This window comes from Phyllostomus discolor, chromosome 14 (genome assembly GCF_004126475.2).
Source record: "Phyllostomus discolor isolate MPI-MPIP mPhyDis1 chromosome 14, mPhyDis1.pri.v3, whole genome shotgun sequence".
Lineage (NCBI taxonomy): Eukaryota > Metazoa > Chordata > Mammalia > Chiroptera > Phyllostomidae > Phyllostomus > Phyllostomus discolor.
The window spans coordinates 46,063,649-46,071,231 of NC_040916.2; positions in this window are offsets into that span (position 1 = coordinate 46,063,649).

The following is a 7,583-nucleotide window of genomic DNA, read 5'->3' on the forward strand; positions in this document are numbered from 1 at the left end:
AGAGGAAGTAGTAGTTGAAAAAAATTAACACATACACACTTTGAGATAGTGTCAAAGGATCAAATGTCCTTGTCAACGACTATCCATGGGCAGTTTTTCCTGTCCTTCATGAAACATCAGTGGATATCTCTCAAGCTTTGCCTTAGCCCCATCCCTGATTACCTGTGTTGGAAGTTTCCACACAAGACCTGGAGAGGGAGCTCATTAATCTCACCTCCACCTTGGTGTGTTGTTCCTGTCCATCACTCCTCCTTTTCCTTATGAGATCAAGTGCTTCTCCACAGGCCCCACATGCAGAACAACCATCCTGTGATGACAGAAAACTACAATTAGATCATGGCCTGGTCACTTCCCCAGAGCATGAGGGCAACTCCGTAGGAGTCACCAATCTCAGGAGTCCCATCCCAAGGAGCATTGGCTTCCTGTGATCCTGAGACATCAAGGAAATACAGACACTGGTCTGTCTGAATGAACCTTCAGAGAATTTCATGACTTAGTCATTACAATTGGTGTTATGGGAGTGGACAGTGCAGGATCTCAGGTTTAGCTCCTTGAGGTACATTTTGGACATTCCATATCAGAAGTCAAGGATGAATCAACAAACACAAAGTCCTCTCCCTTTGCTTATAACTCACAGTTCCTTGTCAGTTCTGTGTCCTCCCTCCCCAGTACCAATTGTATTCCATAGGAAGCAGCTGAGTCATTCTTAAGGAAAATGGAAAGAGGTATTCAGACAGTGCCACATACTGAAGGACCTTATGTAGATCCTAATTAACCTCTTATAGCTGAAGGTAGGCAGCTCTCAGAGCTGAGGCTCAGCAGGAAGAGACTGCAGGTGGGCCCTAAGCAGGATATTTGAGTGGCACTTAAGGGACACTTGGAAAGGGCTTCATACTACTCTTAGTTTTGCTTCCAGGACATCTTGGAGGAAGTTTAGTGACTCTAGAGGAAGTAAAAAGGCAAATAATTGCATATGATTGTATCAACTTAAAAAAAACAACCTCCTATTTATTTCAGAGCTTGTGGCTCTGAACCTATAGCATGGGGGAAATTCTTGGGCAAAGAGGAGTAGGAACATAGAATGTAATGAGTTGAGGAATTCTGATTCCATTGAGAACTGACAAAATCTTGGAGCTCTTTTCCCGTTTTGGTTCACAGGCAGGAAATGGGTGATGGGACTGGGAGAGGGTGAGGGTGAGTCTTATTTAGAGGGCAGCTTGTTATACTCTCTAGCCCCAGGCTCTTTGCTTCTCCATGTCAGGTGTCAAGAGTTTTGAGGAAAGAAGGAATCTAATAACCTTGAGATGGTCCAAATGACCTCAGTCCTCCTGTAGGAGCCCTTCTTGATTTTCCTTCATTTATTCATAAAAGTCATTCATTCTTTCAAACCTTTTATAGTGAGGTAGTACATGTTGTGCTGGGTAAAGGAGATTCGGAAATGAAGAAGACACTATTCTATCCTTAGGCTGATGGTGTAGTCGGGCTGAGAGGCAAGTAATGAAATAAGCATGAGCCAGCTGAGGATGTTGTAATACACATGTGAGTGGGGAGTCCTCATGCCTGGCATCAGAGTTTTGGGGTGTCAGTCCCTTGTCACTCTTCAGTGACTGAGTGAATGATGCACCATATGTTGTCACCTGCTATCACTTGGAATGGTCGATGAGTTAAAAAGAGATGTGGAGTGGAAAACCAGGTGGGGCAAGTAAGAGGGCTTATGGTACCCAACAGGCATCTGAGCATCCACTAGCAGGAAGAGAAAATGCTGATGTGGAAGGGAGGAAAAGGTGAGGGGAAGCACTGCAGGCGGCTAAGACCTTGGGGACAAAATAATATGCTCATAAAAAGCATTTGCTTTGGAGACAGTATCTGCCAGGTTTGAATCCCTCCCTTCTTCTCTTAATAGCTGTGTTAGGGCAGAATATCTGAGGGGGGAAAAGGCTATTCACATAGACATACGATGAGCCAGAGCTGTCACAAGTGAAACTAGAGCTGGAATAAGAAACCTACAAAGGCTGTGGTGCCATGTTTTGCAAACTAACAATCATTTAAGGATTGTTTGTCAGTGTCTTAGTGACCATAATATTGATTCTAAGAGAGCCAGGAGTAATAACTCAGAGCAGACAACAATTCAGATGGGCTGGGATGGCTAAAAGAGATTAGCCTAAATATGAGTGCTGAAAATGAGTCTGAAAATGGTAATGATTGTAAACTCCTGACCTAATGTGGACCAAAGTTGAGAAAACTGCTATTACATCAGCTTGTGTAGCATTTTTCATTGCATTTATTATAAAAATAGATCGATATTTCCCCCCGAATCATGATATATTAAAACTCCCTAAGAATGGGACAAATCATTTACATTTCAAATGTATCTTAAAATGACAAGTTTTGATTAAACATTTTTATGTTAAGTGCTTCTGATTATCCCTGCACAGGGAAGGCTGTGGGTGTGGCTATCTTTTTTTTAGTTGTTCCCATATATCTTAGCCAAATAGAAACATGAAGAACTTTCAAGATATTTATGTGAATGTGGTATTTTACTGAGACTTGGGGATTGACTACAGATGACTGGGAAGGGATGAGGACAGAAGAATTTTCAGACAAACATGTCATCATTGGTCCCAGCCATCTATCCCCTTGTACTACTTAGTTCTTACCTTGGTTTGGAAGCAGGCAGACACTAGATGTCCTTTTTGTCACCACCAAACCAACAATATCTGTTCTCAGTTTTTTTTCTCATGATGGGTGTCTTTGCTGGGTTTAGCAGCCTTTTACCAATAACTGTTTAATGCCCAAGGATGAGACTCCAACTGAATATAGAGCCATCTTTGTTTGAATCTGCAACCTTGCAAGGAAATCAGAAGACCCCTCTGACAGACCCACTGGATGTAAGCTCCCTGAGAGCAGGTCTTTGTCTGTCTTGTCCCTCACTTACTCAAATACCTAGATGAGAGCTACATAAATGCCTATTGAACAAATGAGTGATTGAACAAATGGGTTTGGGCTTGGCTTGGGAAGCCCCAGATGAGGAATGAAGAATTTGTCTGTCTACAATTACTGAAGAATTTGCCTGCAATCACTTGTCAAGGGCAACTTTCAGTGGTGGAATCATAACTGACATCACCTCTGGCTTCTGTAATTGTCCTGGGGTCTCAAATCTAAATTGTATTGGCCAATTCTGGTCCCATTTCTTTACACATTTGAGTAGATTTCCCAATAGCAGGAATTCTGATGGTACTTACTAGGCACTGCTGATTCTCTAAGCCTATTTCTAGAGACATTCATGGCTGTTGGGTCTCTGGCACCAGTGTCAGTGGAGAGACAGGGCCACAGTGGCTCAGGAGGCAACTGCCATACTGGGGCTACAGCAGGAGGAGACTGGCAAGGGGCTAGGCACTCAGTTGGGCACACTGGGTGCCACTTGGAGGCTAGCCCTATTGCTGGTTTTGCTAGCAGAGCACCTCAGGAGAAGTTAGTGACTAGAGAAAGAGTAAAACAAGGTGTTGCAGAAGCCTCCAGCCAATGTCTCATCTCTGATGCATTTCAAAGACCCTGGGCCTGCTTCTGACCTAAGCAATGTGAAAAGGAAATGGAAATTGAAGTTAATCTAGAAAGATGTTTTTTCTTCTTTGGCCTTTTGCTAGAAGAGAATAATGACTCTTTTTAAATTGGATTCCTATGGTGTCTTGTCTTCATGTAATCATGGAATAGAATAAACCCTGATGACTAAAGCTTTTTAAAGGATGTCTAGTAGGATGAATATATCTCTCAGATCAGTTCAGGAAGAGGATGAAGGCATATTGAATATTCATGGCTTTTGTTGGTCAGAGAGCACCTGAAGTATCCCATATTGATGCTTACTAACCCTATATTCTTCCTGCTGCCTGTATTCTGGACCCTCTGCTTTTCTCTCCTCTGCTGGAGGCCTGGGCTTATCTTCCCAGTCCTTCTACCTTCTACCAGTCCCTTGTTGGACATTCAGCTGATTTCATAAAAGCTGGGGAAAGCTGATTCTGAGTAGGCTGTGAACTGAGTAGGCCAAGGACTGTCTGATGCACAGCATGACTGTGTTGCTGGGGAAGGGTGATAGTACCTAACACTCCCAGCCCAGCTCTGGGCATAAGACAGTATGTTGGACAAATGGGGTCAGGCAACCCTGGTATTTGCTCAAATACCTTCCACTTAGGCCTACATATGTACTTAACAGAGGCCATGTCCTATGTTCATACTTTGCAGTAGAGTGTAGACTAGAATATGACACAAAGCTGACCTAGAATAATTCATTGTCTAGCTGGACAGCTAGACAAGTGAATGAGGAGTCTACTCCCTTGATAAGTGCTGTAAAGTAAGTGAATAACTAGAAAGTCTATTGTTCTTTGGGTGCCCACTTATTTTTTTCTGAATGTTATCTAGGAAAATCAGGCACCTAATATAATTGACTCTTGTTTGTGGCAGTGGTGACTGAGCTGAGAACACTGGACATTCAGGTGAGCTGCATGTGGAAAAGGGATGGAAGGGTGAGGCCAGGGGAGGTGGGGTGCCAGAGAGAAACTTGCTGGCACCCGAGAAGCAACATGGGATCCCTGGGCAGGACAAATGTGGAGTAGTCACTGCTCATTTGAAGGGTGTGTATAGAAAAGGGAACTACAGCAGTTGGAGTGACAAGAATTCTACCGAATTGTACTGACATTTTTGTCTTGGATGTATTGATAGATATGGGAGCTGCCTGCAATAGCATTAAGAGAGATTCAACACAGCCCAGAAGGTAGTGACTTAACAAAATTGAAACCATTTCTTCTTGTAACTCTCTGAATGCAGACTGAGGGCAGCTCTAAGCAGTTAAAAGGCCCTCTGAAGATCTCCATTCCAAGGATTTCTCCGGGGTCTTTCTCCCTTTCCACTATTAGCCAACCAGTAATGCAATTCCAAAACCCTAGCCATGTTCCTCTAACTGCATTTAGAAACTTGCTTCTTGGTGTTATTAACCATTATGCCAAGAAATCAGTGCATCATATTCAAACAGACTGTAAAATGCTTCATAACATATTGATCCTGAAAAACTATTTGGCTTCAAACCTCATCTCACACCCAGGCCCTCAGTTCCTATGTGTCACTCATGGATGATTAGGAATCCCTGTCCTCTCTTCTTGGCATTGTTCCAGGCTCCAGCATTCCCTGCCTGTCAGCTCAGGGCTGGGATTGCTGAGGAATGGGTGGTATCACTGAGCACCAAGGGTAGGAGTTTCAACTGCAAAAAACAAGCATCAGGTGAGTGGTTGGCATTGAAAGAGTCATTAATTCACAAAGGTATACACTTTTACCTTATAGCATCTAGGAGGAGGGAGCTAAGCAGTTACAGAGAGAGGTGGATGGGTTTTGAAGGTTAGAGAGAATGAGATCTTAGAACAGCCTAGAACATTCTACAGGAACTTTTTAGAAGATCAAGTCCCATGAGGTGGAAGAGAGACAGTTGGAGGGTATAAGCATCTTGTGTGCTACTCACCTGTAATCCACAGAATAACCTGAAATCTTCCTGCCTCAACTGTTTCCTTCCCTCCCCTTCTCTCCCTCCCTCCTTCCCTCTCTCCTTTCCTTCCTTCCTTCCTTCCTTCCTCCCTCCCTTCCTTCCCCCCTTCCTTCCTCTATCCCTCCCTTCCTTCTTTAAATATGTTGAACTGATTGAGTTTCTTGTAATATTTATTCTAAGCCCTCCATATCTTTCTGGACAGGTGCCAAGAGTTTTCCTGTGAGGAAAGTCACAGAACTCTTCAAATACCCCTGCCTCAGCTTTTCTGTAGGCCTGCCATTTTAATTTTTTTCATCCATCCATCCATCCACTCAGTGATTCAGACAGGATATGTTGCACTGCCATAGTGGCACATCAAAAAGAATGTTTTGTCCCTTTTTCTGAGTAGCTCACAGTGTACTGGGGCAAACACGCAAGTAATTAAATAAGAATGATCTGGTGTGGTCAGTGCTGTAACGTGTGTGTGTGTGTGTGTGTGTGTGTGTGTGTGTGGGTGTCCATGGGCCTCAGGTGAGAGCCTTTGGGTATCAGTCCCTTTTTGCCTGCGGTAACTCCGAGGGTGCGGATGCATCTGGATGTTATCACCTGCTATTATTTAGGGGTTTTAGGTGGGATGAAGTCATGGGCCTTTGAGAACAGTGCTTGGACAAGTGGTGGGTGTAGGAGTGGAGATCCTTGGTCTGCCCATGGGAGGCCAGCCCAGATGGCAATGCCAAGAGAAACTCATAGAGCCCAGAGTTCTCCCCATGAGGAAGAGGTAACACTGGTACTAAGGGGACCCTGGAGGGATCTAAGACAACAGGTGAGGAGACAAATGGGCTTGGTAAGCATTCACTTAGAGTCAGACTTTCTTGAGTTTGAATTCCTGCTTTTCCAGTAGACAGCTGGTATCTGGAGAAAGAGGAAGCTGTAAACTGTGATAAAAGAGACCACAGACCAAAGATGTGAAGAGTAAAATCCAAATAGAGACAAGAAATATGAAGAAATTGCTAGGGCAGGGCATGGTTTGCTAATGAAGATTCATCTGAGGACCATTGTGTCAGTAACTTAGTGACTGATATTTATTCTAAGAGCTCCACAAGTTGTTTGGGGAGGGAGTGATTTGAGTTAGCTTGGGTGGCTCAGGGAGATTGGCTGAACTATGACTCATATTAATGGGTGCGGTGATGATGAGGGTGAAATGGGGAAGCCTGTGTACACTGAAGTAGGAGCAATTGACCAAGAATTTTGGAAATTGCCATTATGTAAGCTGCATGGCATTTTCCATTACATTTTATTTTAACATTAGAGATGCATTGTCCTCTGAAACACCACATTGAAAAAATGAGACAAGTTAAATCACAAATATTCATTACAGTAATAACAAAGCATTGGGTTTTTTTACAAATATTGATGAAAACTATGCATCTGGTTATCCTCTTGTAGGGTGACCCATAGGTCTAACTACTTTTTAGGTGTTTGATTCAGGTGAATAATAGTCATGGGAAGAAAACAGCACCACTGGGAAGATGTCTTTTCACTGTGGCTGTGGCAGGAAGGAGGGGAGATGACTGGGAAGAGCATGAGAACAGAGGCCTGCTTATGCAATGACATTGCCCCATTGGTGTGAGCAACTTATCCCTTGCCTTTCTTGGCTGTTGTCTTTAAAAACATTTTTAAAAATATACTTTATTGATTATGCTATTACAGTTGTCCCATTTTGTCTCCCCTTTATTCCCCTCTGTCCTGTGCCCTGCCCCCCACCAGCATTCCCCCACCTTCGCTCATGTCCAGGGGTTGTACATATAAGTTCTTTGGCTTCTCCATTTCCCATACTATTCTTACCCCCCCACCCTGTCTATTTTGTACCTACTATTTATACTCCTTACTCCCTGCACTTTTCCCCCCACTCTCTACTCTCCCCCATCTCCTCTGATAACCCTCCATGTGATCTCCATTTCTCTGGTTCTGTTCCTGTTCTGATTGTTTGCTTAGTTGGTGTTTTTTTTTAGGTTCAGTTGTCGATAGTTGTGTTTGTTGTCATTGTACTGTTCATATTTTTTTCCATAAATTACTT